General features: G+C 38.5%; 1 protein-coding gene across 6 annotated transcripts in view; it reads right to left on the bottom strand.

The window, feature by feature from the left end:
- LOC128860457 (uncharacterized) overlaps window positions 1-15,505 on the bottom strand; it is a 97,358-nt gene that overhangs the window by 55,060 nt on the left and 26,793 nt on the right. The window contains exon 1 of one of the 6 annotated variants that reach the window (XM_054098000.1): window positions 1,267-1,649. The exons of 1 other annotated variant lie outside the window; for it this stretch is intronic. The gene's annotated coding sequence lies outside the window, so the exon portion shown is untranslated. 4 more of the 6 variants (XM_054097997.1, XM_054097998.1, XM_054097999.1 and 1 more) reach the window with 4 other exon arrangements.

Here is a 15,505-nt window from a genome sequence, read left to right as displayed (position 1 = left end):
GGAATTTTACTATGATACTCGTAAACACGAGTCTGAAGTGGCATCTCTGATATTTGTTATAGCTTAGACGCTTAATGAGATACTCCGAAAGTCCGAAAGAAGCCTTCGGTACTTACACCCCTAATTTTATTTTAGTCTTTTATTTGAGATTAAATTATAAAAATTTGTGCTTTTCTTAAAGCTATAAAAGAATTATCTACTCCATACGACCATTAGAAACTTTTTTTTTTTCACTTCCGCAAAAAAAAAAAACAAAAAAAAAACTATTTCATTCAGCAATTTTTGTTGTGTAAACGGCTTATGCTTGTAATTTTCCAGCGTTATTAGTTCATTTTGCTGCTAAAAATGCACTTGAGGACTACCAACTTCTCGACAGGTCGGAAAAATTTGTAATTAAAATAATTCACTTTGATGCGCTTGGGTATACCCATGCATTAAAGGGTTAAATAAATAATAATATAAAGTCTTATTAGCCCATTAAGGAGTAAAGGGCCGAAGAAGCGCTAAATGCTGCATCGAATATTTTTATATACGCACAAGCACATACATAAGCATGTACATATGGATGCATACTTCAATTTGCACTTTCACAGTATTAATCTTTATTTTTCATTAAATTTTTTATTTTTAATTCTTCCCATTAAAATTTATAATTTATAATAAATTTGCACAAGTAACATATTTTAAGCAATTGTCACTGTATGCTTGACTGTTGCCACATCCTTCACCCCGGCCTTGTGCGCCACCTTAGTGGCTAATTTCGAAGCTTTATTTTCACACAGGTATTATTGCTGTACTTGCGCACACACACGCACGCACACACACAGACTCACGTTCAGGGTAAACGAATGTCGTATAACGCGAAAAGTGAACTGGAATTCATATTTTTAACTTTTTTATATATTTTATTTTATTTTTATTTTTGTTTTTTTTTCACTTATGTATTTCTATCTTCTCGGTTTTATTCTCCTACATATTTTTAAGTATTACTTTGGTGACGTTGTTGTTGTATTGCTAATGCTCGTTGCACAGCTCACATAACATCACAATGAATGCAAAACAAAAAAAAACGTTTCGGCGAAAACTTTTTCCCAAGCGCCGTCCGTCGTCGACACATATCAAAACAACCAACCAACTTCTACTAGTATGAGCGAGTACCACACTGATCGGTAAACGCCAGCGAATTCGACATACAAACGAGTGAGCCGCGCACGATACACGAATAGACTAAGTTTGCCCACTTGGTGTAGATTTGCGACTACCCACCAAAAGTGCGCCCGATCGCAGCATACCTGTCCGCTTGCCGCCTGCGCGCTTAATCACACCGCACAGAGCGGACACAAATTCAATTCATATTTAACCGAATATTGGAGTCGAGTGTTAAGAAAAAGCGGAGCGCGGTAGCGTAGTGTGCGAGCGAGCGAGCTAAAACCAACCAAGCACCAAGCAGCCAGCCAGTGAGCTGGCAAAGTAAGCAGCAAACAACAATCACTCAACAATTCGTAAGCAACAACTAATGAAAAAAAGAAAATGAGCTCAGCGCCAACAAACGGAAAACATACTCGCGCGCGCGTCAACTCAAACCGCCAACACTACGTTACAAACGCGCGCCGCTGGTAGAGTAGCAGCGCGTTGCAAGCCCAACCGCCCAACCACAGCCAGTATAAAATTCATAAATATGTTGTTTTGATGAACACTTTTGATCTATGACGTTGAATACCAGCTGCGCTACTACACATTTGTTTTTTTATTCCGCGCTCAGCGCTGCGCTGTCGCTGTCTTCCTTTGCCTTCCATTTAAGCGTCCCGCCTCGCAGCAAAGTGAAAAATATGAATAAATGTAAACGCGGCTTGGTGTCTCAGCGCGGTTTTCCGCTCTTACACCGAGGTATAGTAAGGAATTAAATGCGATTCGAAATAGCAAATAACAAACAAACAAATATTTACGCATACATAGATAGTTATGTACTTATTCTAATAATCGTGCTTGCGTGACACGACACGGCGCGACGTTCGTCGCGGTTGAGGCTCGCGCTGGCGGCTGTGTGTTAATTTTCATCTTGCACATATACGAGCGCATAGCAGTCGCGCTCCCAAATCAGGTGTTGGCTGCGTGTTTTTTCACGTCCGTAAGCTACTTGCTTCATTTGCTTATTTATTAGACTTTGGTTTCCCAAAATGTAATGAATTATTTTCTTTTTGTTGGAAGTTTAGAACGTCTTTGGTGTTAATTGAATGATAATGATGCCGAGTCGTGCAGGAAGCAGCAAATATTTACTCTGAAACGCTTTGCGCCAAAGTCACTAGATGTAAAATGTGTGTGCGCACGAGTTTTTATTTTACAATAGTTTTCTCGTATTTTCATATTCAATTGCCTCGTCATTTTCGCTTACGGTCCTTCTGATCAGTGGGGGCACAATAAGAATGCGAGTAATATCTAGCACTTCCAATGCCGCAATTGCGGGATATTTTTATAATAAATACCTTATTTTTGGGTTTTCTCGGGTTCAAACTCTTTAAATTGTCCAAAATTTTAGGTGTAAAACACAGAAATGTTTAGTTTTAATCTTTTGGAAACTTATTGGTCCAGGAATCCCCCGGTTGGCAGAGAGTCAGCGGCCTCTTTACCAATAGGACCCAAGCCTTTCCTTGCTATGGGACAACACATCATCAAGGAAAAGCTTAGGAATGCAGAGCTAAAGCTAAGGGAGGTTAGATGACACCAAATTATGGAGCTATGCCAGGCGAAATCTTCATTGGGGCGTTACAATCAAAAGAGGTTTTGAAAACTCGGTTCCGTCGTTTTTGCGATCAATCTCCGGATACTCGAATACATCTTCTCCTTGAGTGCGGCGCTATAGCACGGCGAAGGTCAAGACATTTCGAAGAAAGCATATACCAAGCAGCCCAACCCAGTTTTATCTTAAGTTTAATAAGGGAAATTTCAAAGTATAATTTTTGTATTTGGAATATCCATGTTCAACAATTATATTAAAGGTACCCCAATCACAATCGAGGGGTTCGTTTAAGATCGTCCAAATTAATGTTTTCGCCCAACGCTTGTTGAGCTATCTTGAAGCGCACCTATCCACAATCAGCCGACTTTAGCTTCGTAGTTTCCTGCCGTGCTCCTGTGATCTGCCACTCAAATGAGCTTGATCAGCGAAGCTAGAGTCCTGAAAGCCAACCGGCAATCAGGATAGATGCTTATTTTTTTAAATAATGTTATACCAGTGAGCAACCTACGCTTGGAAAATACTGCAGGGAACCGAAACTCTAAACTTAAGTTTAATGGGTAGCTCTTCATAGACGACTCTTTAAACAAACTTTCAAACACTTAATGTCATCCATAAACAGGTTCACTGAATATTGCTTCCAGCTCTTCCTTGAGGGGACCCAATGTGGGCGAACACTGGAATGAAATTCGAAACATTGTGAACCCGTAATTTAAGTAAATCGATAGCACCAAAGTTTTACATGCAGCTAAAATAGGATGTCCGCATAACACTCAGTACCACTGCTGCCAAACAGTAAGGAAATGGGTTCTCACTATGTGTGCGAGTGTTTTTAGGCACTAGGAAGCCTCTCAAAGCACAATCTAATGGCGATTGCCAACTACTCATTGAGTAGAGAATATTGAGAATAGGATCAGATGCGCTAGGAGCGATGTCATATGCAGCGAGTATCAAAATAAATCCTTACGCGCTAATTGGGTTCTGAACTAATTAATTACTTAGACGACTCTACTACTAACCAGCCGACTCAACTTACTTAAACGACACTTTTTTTTGGTAAGGATGCTGAGATAAAAATGTCAGAAACATTATCCAAGGTCCCGTCAACTCAATGGTATGTGGGGCATACTCCCACTAGGCAGATTTACACCCTGCAACCGCGTTAGCATTTCTTCAAGGTGGAGCTGGGTTTATGCCTACATACATAACAGTTCCCTGCGTCTAGGTTCTGCTCTTGGCAACTTTACTTAAGCGACACCAACCCATAGCTTGTGCAGTTCCTACAACAGTTGGGTCTACGTTATCGGAACGACAAGGACTGTCACTAATGCAGCAATCACCGTACATGCATGGGGATGTTTATGGTGATACAACAACAAAAAGAACAACAACAGAGGCATGGACTTCAGCTTCGAAATAGCGCCAAGCCGAGTTTAAGCACAAACGAACAAAAAATCTGTAGAAAGACCAAATTAGTTCATATATATATAGATATATATATCTACACTAATATTATAAAGAGGAAAACTTTGTTTGTTTGTTTGGTTGTAATGAATAGGCTCAAAAACTACTGGACCGATTTTAAAAATTCTTTCACCATTCGAAAGCTACATTATCCACGAGTAACATAGATTATATTTTATTTTGGAAAAAAATAGGGTTCCGTAAGATATATGGATTTTTCGGACACAAACTGAAAAAAATCTTATATTATATATAAAATAAAGTAAACTTTTTGTGTGTGATCGCTAACCGGCCGTGTCTTTGCACCGAATTAAACCAAACTTACACATATTGTTAAGAAGGTATTCAAGATGGTTTCCGTATAGTTTGGATACCTATTGGTGGATAGGGTTCGAGATATAGGTCAAAACGTGGACCCGGGTAACCTTCGGATGTATATGTACAATATGGATATCAAATGGAAGCTGTTGGTGAATGCTTTAGTTCAGAATATCTTTCATACCGCTCCGTGACTAGGGTCTCGAGATAGAGACCAAAACGTAGACCCTAGAATGTGTTTGTACAATAGGGATATCAAATTGAAGCTGTTGGTGAATGCTTTAGTACAGAGTATTTTTCATGCCGCTCCGTGACTAGGGTCTCGGGATAGAGACCAAAACATGGACCCTAGAATGTGTTTGTACAATATGGATATCAAATTGAAGCTGCTGGTGAACGCGTTAGTACAGAGTATTTTTCATGCCGCTTCTTGACTGGGGTCTCGAGATATAGGTCAAAACGTGGACCCGGGTAACCTTTGGTTGTGTATGTACAATATGGGTATCAAATGAAAGCTGTTGATAAGTGCTTTAATGCGGGGTAATTTTCATACCTATTGATGTCTAGGGTCTCGAAATATATGCCAAAACGTGGACCCGCCGTGTCTTTGCACCGAGTTAAACCAAACTTACGCACATTGTTAAGTAAGTATTGAAAATGGGTTTCGTAAAGTTTGGTTGTAATTCGGAACTCCGGCAACGCGTACAGCGTTCTTTTGAACCAGCCATAATGCCGTTTACTTTTTTAACGCTTGGGGCGGAACTGAACTGTCAAATTGACAGTGTGAGTTACAATGTGTCAATATTTCTTTCTGATTTGGACGCCATAAGGAGAAGACGTAAGTGCAAAGTGTAAACATTTTTTGTGAATTTTTTGGAGTGGATTTTGGAACAGTGAATAATTTCTTACGAAATTTGAGAATTTAATGTGAAATCCGAATGTTCAAATGAAATTATGCGTTTTTTTTTGAAAAATATAAATGGATAATGGTTATAAAAGCTCCAATGCTTAATAAAACATATAAATTGAAACGAAAAATTCATGGATGATCAGGAAAAAAGACGATTGTTTCTTAGTTATTCATTTGCGATGATTTGAAATTTAAAAACAATCTTTTTTTTCCCTGATTTTCAATTTATATTTTATATTTACTCAAAAACAAATAGAAAAACAAAAAATACTGTTTATGCCAAAGCGCTTGAATAAAGAATAAAGAAATAAATAATATGAAAACCATATATTTTTTGTTCTAAACCATATCTATTCTATTTTAGTGTGCCCAGCGAAGGGGGCCGGGTTTGCTAGTATATATATACATTTAATTGGCGCGTACACCCTTATTGGGTGTTAAGCCGAGCTCCTCCTCCTATTTGTGGCGTGCGTCGTGATGCTGTTCCACAAATAGAGGGACCTACAGTTTTAAACTCCGAAAGGCAGCTGTTTTTTATGAGGAGCTTTTTCATGGCAGAAATACACTCGGAGGTTTGCCAATTCCTGCGGAGGGGGACCGCTATTAGAAAAAAACTTGTTGTAGATTTTGGTCTTCCACCGAGATTCAAGCCTCTGTTCTATCTGAATTCCGAATGGTAGTTACGCACCAACGCATTTGGCTATGACGACCGCCTAGATTATAAGTCTCCACAAAAAGTTTGGGAATAGCTTTCGTTGACTTATTAACAATTGCGAAAACAAGTACAGAAAAAATTAAAAATACATTTGAGTATGCAAAAGTAAAAAATAAATTAAAAAAAAAACCCAGGCGACCAACCTACATACTTACTACCTAACATATTGACGTATATTCGGGTTTGAATAAAAAGTAGAAAAAGTAGAAAAGGAAAAATACAATAAACACAACTGCTGATTGCTTGACGACTCTTATTGTTTGCTATAGCTGGCAGTTGTTATCGTTGCTTTTGCTGGGTATGTACAATATTTGCAGACCACTGCACGCTCGCACGAGTACGTCTCCCGGCACACAAAATGCCAGTGGTACAACAACACAATGAAAAGCTAACTAACTAACTTTACTCGCAGCAAAACAAGTCAGCTCAATAGCTCACCAGGCAGCCAGTCCAGCTCGGGTTAGCGCAGCTAGGCCAGTCACAGCCCAGTCAGCGGAACCAAACAAAAGCGGATGAGAGTTTTATTTGTCCGTACGTACACATATAAGTACACACTATATTATACTTGCTCTCAAAGCGGGCATATGGGAGTTCCTAGTGTGTACCATATGTAAGCGGTAACAAACGAATAAGCGCGCTTTGAGCGGGGCTGCGCTTACGTTACGCTCAAGTGACTCACACCGAACTAACGAATGAACGATTGTTCGTATTGTAAAATACAAGTAAGTAGTCATGTGCTGCGGGCTATGGAACATAGAGGGATGTGTATGAGTAGGTAGTTATACAGACGTTATGGACAATCTGTCGCTCGCGTTGTGGAATAACGCTTGGGATGTGGCGGGAAGCGTAGAGCGTATGAGTTCAACAATGTTCAGCGGATGAATGGACGGCGAAGCGGACGGGTAACACAGCAGAAATTTCAACGAAAAGCAATAAAATAATTTTTGTTCACGAATAGAAAAAGTGAATGTTGACTATGCATGCAAATGCACGAAATGTTTTTATTGTTTGAAACTACCTTAGTACTAATATTTTTATTTTTTGCTTAGTACACACATACATATGCATAAGGTAGTAGATATATGTACTATAGGTAATATAATATATTGTTAGCAATATCACAGTTCGTGCGGCAAGTAAAATAAAAGTAAGTACTGAAACGGGATAAACCCAAGCACAAACCAGCCACCGATTTATATTCAAATGATACAAATGAGGCAGCCAACACTTTGAAGCGCGAGCGAATTTAAATATGGAGCATATTCGAATAGGATTTAGGAATTATCTGGTATGCACTGTGACAAAAGCTTCAGGAGCGCTTACTCGTTTCCACAACAATTGGCTTTAATCCGGCCAAGAATTGTCACTTCAGCAGCATTCCCCAAAAGTGTATGGAGGGAATGCTTTACGCTGCTACAACAAGAACAACAGAGAACGCATTTCGTTCGGAAACGCATTGAGCCGAGTTTAAATGGCATATATCTGCACTGGCTACGACTCTGGTCGTGAAGCTTTTAAGGTTTTATAAAATGAGGTCAATAAAAAAAAGTAATAGCAAACATCACTTCAAACTTTCAAAGCCTTTCTTGGTCCTTAAATAATGATGATACTCATTCACTATATAGGATAATACCAGAATAGACAAATAGACCAGGTTTGGCCAATCTGCTATGGTGAAACACAAAATTATGCGAGCAACTTCGACTGCCACGTCTCTGGGCACTCGGCAGTCAATCGTATCCACACACTCGTCCGATCAGTCGTTGGTTGTCAACGCAGCAATATGGATGGAGCCTGCGTTGATTTTCGTTCGTATATCACCAACAAAATCTAAGTATTCTCGTAAACACCCCCCAATAATGACCCCGGTGACGTCAGCCAATCATTTGATTATTTCAAATTCGCTGAGAGCCGGTTAACGGTCTGATCTTGGCCACACCTTTTGAATTGTTTTCACCATGCACAAATGCAACGAAAAATAGTTCACGTTAGACGTTGGGGTGTTTTATGTACCGATGGCAAAAACAAAAAGGTATTTAAGAAAATAAAATGATCTCTTATTGAGCTCTGCAATCTTAAATTGAAATTCCAGAACGGGTTTGACTTGAATAGAAATTACCGCTATTTTAGGTCTGTGGATTAATGATGTCTACTAACGTTTCTGTGACTCCACTAACACTTCTGCCAATTGATGTAGTAAGGAGGATTTTCAGTTGATAGAGGACTAAAGAATGGTTCTGTCTAGGGCTCACGTTCGATTTTTTTTGTATTTTTGCTTCTTTCTGAATGAACATGACCATAGAGCCGAGTGCTACAGAGTATACTTACAACGGGTTTTTAATATGGCTTTTACTGAAAAAACGCCATTCATGGTTATTTTTTTTGTAATGATGGAGTTAAAGTGAGCAACATTTGATATTATGAAAAAATACTGCTGATAATCTGAGTTGGTGGTTAAAACTTTATGAGCACTTAATTGTAATTAAAATTCCCCCAGATAAGCTAAATTCGATACAACATATTCTCAATTGAATGTTCCTGTGCCAGTAAGGGAACTCACCGGCCGAAGTTCAAAATAAGCGAATTTAGTGAGCCCACGCCATTCTCAGGAACTAGCTATCTCCCAGTCCACATTGTGGAGAATCGTGCAATAAGATCTTGTGCAATCTAGAAGAATCACATTAACCCGAGCAGTAAAGCTTGTTGATCATTTAAAGCGCCGAAACTTTCCGAATCTGACTTTCATTGAAAACTCATCTTAAACGATGGATCTCTGTTTGGCTAAGCAATTTATGCGTTATTGAACAGAAGTAAACCCACATCTGCTTCAAGAATATGACTGTGTGGTGTGAATTTCATGAGGAAGTTGGGAATGGACCGAATGTAGAAAGACTATTATCGGAAAGAAGTGGATGGATTTCACACCAGTGATCTTACAAGATGGTGTCAGATACAAAACGGCTAGTCCAACAAGTGAGCTGAGAAATGCTACCCTAGATTTCTCTTCATGAGGTTAGATTGAATCGTCAGATATATCCAACCAAGTTTAAGGAACTCAATTACCATATTAAACGAGAATGAAGATTAGTTGAAAATTAGTTATAAAGAATCGATCGCTGAAGACGTACTTGCGGTGGCAAGCCGTATCGAAGTTTAGACTAAAATTTATTATGTACTATATACCATACTTGGAATAATCAATTATTCTGCATTTAGGTTGAAATTGAAATTTCAAAAGGCGAGTTAAGAAGCACCGAGCGATTGGGTATTCCCAAAACACTCAGGCTAAAAAGTCCATTGTATTCAAAGCTCTGGAAAGTAAAGGGATAGAATGTCAAGGAGGAAAGGAGAGATTTAACAGAGAGAAAGAGATAGAATAGAATAGAGACAGAGATAGCTAGTCCTGCGAGAATTTTCGAGATTCTGTGGCAAATCTGAAAATATCTTCCAGTTTGCAAGAACGAATTTTACTCGTTCTCATGTCATCGCAACCCAAAATTTGTAGCGCTGCTCTAGTAAAGGCAGGACACTCCCAGAGAAAATGCTCAACAAAAGTTTCCGTTTGGAAAACAGTTTAAGTACCACCCGGCTCCAGAACCTATTTCATTCTTGGACCCATCGGTAAAGAAAATAACGGTCAAATTTCTTCGAATGCGCTCTGGATTACTCCATTGCGTGTAATTTGACTTCAAAACGATTTAGTAGGGCTTACACCTCTATAAATTTCCACGTCTGACCTGTATGTGAATGAATACAACACAAAAGCGCCTAATATTTTATGACCATAAATATGTAACTTTATAGTTTTAATTAACTTGTAAGCGTACACCTTTTTGTAGGTTTGTTAAAAAAGACAACAAAAGCAATAAAATTAATAAAACAAGAAAATTATAACAGTCAATGGAATAAAAGCGACGTTGACATACCCGAAATGTAAGTATAGAAAAAAATAAATAAATAAAAAAATAAAACAAAAAAATATGTACATGTATGTATGTATGCATCTATGGTTGTAGCAAAATGGAAAATAAATGTGAGAATGAAATTAGAGCGCGGAAAGAAGTTATATTTAGATGAATATTCGTATGTACGTATTAATGTGCGAGTTGTTGCAGGAAATGCTAATAAAAATGCTACGCAAATCATCTTTTCCCTCTCCTTTTTTTCATTTAGTTTTTTTTTTTATAAAATATATGTGCATATGTATGTACATAGCGTGGAAACTTACACAATCGTTTCGCTATCGCTTCGTCTTACAAATTTTATTTTTGAGAATTTTTACAAGGTGACGCATAATTAATCACCCAATTGGAAGATTTGTAATTTTGGCAAGTGGAGTCATACGCCAATCATATTTGAGATTTGTGAACTAAACAACCGCAATGGAGAATGAAGTAAAGGTTGAAATAAAGATTTCCATAACACAAAATATTTTAGTAAAAAAAGAATATTTAAAAACAAAATTAATGACTAACTTTGCGCCACCTTGTATTTCCCTACAACTTTTTTCAGTGTCATTTATAAGCGTTATATTCCATTTTCTGCCCGCAAATGCTGATACATCTGTTTGGGATCTTAAACAAGTGGGTGGCGGATGGGAGCGACAGTTCGCTAAAACTCTCAGCGCACCAAAGCGGCTACTAAATACATACTCGCACATGCACACATACATATATATAATATGTTTTTTTGAGACAACGTCAACGAGTTGATCATCATTCTTCGACGCACATCATTAAGTTTTTGGCCATTTTTGTTTTGACAAAAAAAAAATTTAACTCTTTGTTTAAATATACAAACATACATATGTATGTAATATACATATTTGCATATTCTGAAATTATGTAAAACACATTTGTTTTTATGGCATGGAAGCATTGTTTGCCATATTTTTTTGTGGTTACTAGTATAAAGAAAAACACAGTTATAAAGCGAAAGCCTTAAACAAAATATTCGATCGCTTTTGAACAGTAACGATAAATTTGGGCCAAAAATAGAGCCCACCGTGCATTTCATATCGGGTGCAATTTTATTTTTTGATTTTAATAAATCACATTACGTGAACTAAAGGAATCCCGGTGGTCTAAAATTTTCAAAAGTATATACTTTTAAGAATATACTGTCAAATTTTTGGAAGAATATTCCCAGTATTTTCGTATTCTACAACAGTTTTAGCAGATAGAGTCATACCCGTATTCGTCACGCGGCCACTCTCAAAACTTTAAACTCCATTATCTCAAAACTATCATACTTTTTACGGCCTGGTGTTGCCTGAAGAAAAAAAACTAACTCAACCAAATCGTCTGAAATTTTACTATGTTGTTCAGAACATCAATGGCTATCGCCCGTACTAGAATCATAGTATTATTTCAATTATTTCAACTTAAAAAACTGAAAAATCCCGATTTTTAAAGTGCCAAAATAGCGCCATTTTGTCGAATTATTTTTTTTTAATTCTAGTAGGGGTTATAGCCTCAGTCTTACGCATTAATAATTTTTTTGGTTTTTGTGTTTCAGATAATTAGAAGATCCAAAATGGACCACACCGTCCAGTCCCAATTTTTCGGAAGAGTCAACGGTAGGGAATTTAGGAAGGTGGTAAGAAAGTCACGATGAATGTGTTTAATGGCTATCTGTAAACTGTCTCGTCCAGTAGTTTTAGCTGTGTTCGATATTGGATCTCGTCAGTATAGTTGAAGAGATGCCTCCTGACTTACTTGCGAGGAGGTTGAGCCTCCAGCAAATCTCTGCAGGGGTGGTTTCTGCGGTAGTAACCCGTCAGAAATTGCTTGCTGAACATGTTACTATACTCTTTAACCAGAGGCATAGCATCCTAATTGTGCAGATGTTGCGGAGGAGACATAAGGAGACATTCCAGTATTCTAGGTCTGAAGCTTAGTCCTTTGCGAATCACTTGACCCAGGCGACCAGATAAGCAAAGAGTAAATCAAACCGACCGGCCAGCCAATTGCTTTAAATGCAACGTTTCTTCGGCTTTTCCAAAAGTATTACCGGATAGCGATTTGGGGGCATTCAGGATGGTTGCATTAGTGAAGATTTTTATTGAAGATGAACGACCGGAAAATTGGTCGCTACAAGTCTATACAAAGAATGCATCATTTTTGCATACCAGTGGCTGCTTCTGTATATAAAATCGGCTTCTAATATCTTCAAGATATGCGGAAATTGCGGGAGGAATATCACTTTTCTACGATTGGTGCCCAATTTACTATTAGACGAACAAACGCAAATGATGAAAACATCTTGAGGTTTGACTGTTATTTTGTTAAAAGACTACATACGAGGTGTGTTCAAAAAGTATCGCGAATTTTCAGTTTTTTTTTAAATTATTCATTTATTCATTAATATCTATTTTGCCCCCTTCAATGTAGTCCCCATGAGATATTATGCACTTGTGCCAACGTATTTTCCAATCTTCGAAGCACTTCAAAAAATCACTTTTTTTCCTTGTTCAGCTCCTCCTTCGATGCCGACTTTATCTCGTCAATGGTTGCGTAGCGTCGTCCTTCCATGGGCCTCTTTAGTTTCGGGAACAATAAAAAGTCACAGGGGGCCAGATCTGGGGAATACTGTGGCTGTGGCATCATTAGTGTGTTGTTTTTGGCTAAAAAGTCGCGCACAAGCAACGATGTGTGAGCAGGGGCGTTATCGCGATGCAAGAGCCAATTTTTGTACTTCCACAAAGACGGACGTTTCTGGCGGATTGCTTCGCGCAAATTGTGCATAACTTGTAGGTAATACGAGGGGTGCCTTTTATATTTCGGGATTAGAGAACAAAAACAAATTTTAATAATCGAAAATCACTTTATTGTTTTTCAAAATATTCTCCATGAAGATCTATACACTTTTGCATGCGTTTGAACCAATTGTCGGAGCACTTTTGCCACTCTGAATGAAGTACCTCCAAAACATGCATTCTGAATGCCGCAACCGCTTCTTCAGGTGTCGAAAAACGTTGACCTCTCAGTTTGTTTTTTACGTACGGTAATAAAAAGAAGTCATTCGGTGCCAAGTCAGGACTATACGGCGGATGACCCATTAATTCGATGTTTTGGGTTCTCAAAAATGCAGTTGTTTGAGCCAATGTGTGAGAGCTCGCATTGTCCTGGTGAAGAGTGATCCGTCTTTGGCGATTGGTTTTCCTAATTTCTTGGAGGACAACTGGCAAACAAATGGTTGTGTACCACTCAGAATTTACTGTTCTGCGTTGTTCTAGTGGTACGGTTGCGACATGTACAGGTTTTCTGAAAAAAACAGGCGACCATTTGCTTGGAAGTGCTTCGTGCGCGAACAACTTTTGTTGGATTTGGCTCATCTTGAAACACCCATACAGTCGACTGCTGTTTCCTTTCGGGCCCATACGCGTAAATCCATGATTCATCACCTGTCACGGTGTCATAGACGTGTTTCGAAGCCCCGCGATCGTATTTTTTGAGCATTTCCTTCGACCAATCGACACGAGCCTTTTTTTGAGCGATTGACAAATTGTGTGGGATCCAACGCGAACAAATTTTTTTGACAGTCAAATGTTTACGCAATATTGAATGTATGCTGGTCCCACTAATGCCTAAGATTGTCTCCATCTCACGATAGGTCACATGACGATCTTGCAATATCAGTTCGCGCACAGCATCAATGGTTTTTCGAACAACAACTGATTTTGGACGACCTTCACGAAATTCGTCTTGGAGTAAACTACGACCACGATTGAATTCACCATACCATCGATAAACACTGGTCCTTGATGGAGCTTCATCGCCAAAAAATGAATTAAGTTCATCCATGCAATGTTGCTGAGTTAATCCACGTCGAAAGTTGTAAAAAATAATCGCACGAAAATGTTCACGATTTAATTCCATTTCTGGACCGAGATGAATCTTTTAAGTTACTTTAAACAACACAAATATCGCTGGTTTCAAAACGTTCTGAGTACGTAAAAGCCAAAAAATGTCAAACTTTGCGATACAGCTGTCAGTTGCCAGATTGCAATACCAGGGTTGCCAAATCCCGAAATATAAAAGGCACCCCTCGTATTCCTTATTGACCGTTTTACCCTGTGGCAAGAACTCATGATGCACAACGCCCCTGCAATCGAAGAAAACGGTAAGCAAAACTTTTACATTCGACCGAACTTGGCGCGCTTTTTTCGATATTGGCTCGTGCGGCAGCGTCCATTGAGATGATTGACCATAAACCCACGATTCGTCACCAGTTATGACCCTCTGGAGTAAATTTGGGTCGTCGCGGACAGAGTCCAACATGTCATTAGCAATGTTCATGCGATGCTGCTTTTGGTCGAAATTAAGAAGTTTTGGTACGAATTTTGCGGCGACCGTCTCATACCCAAATCAGCAGCAACTTCTCTAACGGTGATTCGTCGATTGGCCAACACCATTTTCTTCACTTCATCAATTTTTTCGTCTGTTGTTGAAGTGCTCGGGCGTCCGGCACGCTTTTTGTCGTTCACATCTTCTCGGCCTTCTGAGAACAGTTTGTACCACCGATAAACGTTGCTTTGGTCCAAAGTAGCTTCTCTGTAGGTAAAAATCGTAGACGAGCCGAAACACGTGCAAGCAAAGCAGCTGTCGACAATTAACTGAACATTCAAAATGGTCGAACTCGTCGGTATGAGTGAGAGACATGGGTACCAACATATCGCCACAAAAAAATCGAAATTCGAATATACGTAACCTGCAAAAATATAAATTCGCGATACTTTTTGAGCACTCCTCGTATATGCCTACGAGTGTGTGTGTGTTTCATTTTGTGATATGAAAGTTTATAAAACAGTCAAATTCTGCAAACTTATCGAAAAGCCCCTGCATTGCATTAAGTTTCTAAAGAATGTGAAAATGTAAACATTTTTTAAATTGATTTAGATAAGACTTTATCTAGGCTTTCGAAGCGCGTAAATAGTTTATAAAAACGTGAGAATGTTTATTTTTTGTGAAACTGTAGATAAATAAATTCCTGTTGTGTTTGATAATAGAATGTGGGAAGAGCAACAAAAACGATTTATACACAATCATTCACTGACATTGGATTGTCCAAAAAGTTTTATAACAAATTGCCGCTAGACTGAAAAACTCTATAGCTGGTAGAGCGCTCGAGACGATATTTTGCGAGTTGAATAATTGGACAATAGTAAATTTTAGTAAAAAGCTATTTTCGTTTGAATAAGAGTGACACTATTTGTTGTTGTTGTTGCTACAACAAGTGACGTTATTCAATTAAAGTGGCTGGTACTCAGCTCTGATAACATACTGCGCTACTGTGAAAAAAAATTATATGCACGTGAAACTATAGATTTTATACAGTAAGCCTGCTTAATCGGTCTTTCCCA

This window comes from Anastrepha ludens, chromosome 4, assembly GCF_028408465.1.
Source record: "Anastrepha ludens isolate Willacy chromosome 4, idAnaLude1.1, whole genome shotgun sequence".
In the NCBI taxonomy this organism is placed as follows: Eukaryota; Metazoa; Arthropoda; class Insecta; order Diptera; family Tephritidae; genus Anastrepha; species Anastrepha ludens.
The sequence above is the reverse complement of the archived record's forward strand: the minus strand, read 5'-3'. Positions and strand labels throughout refer to the sequence as shown.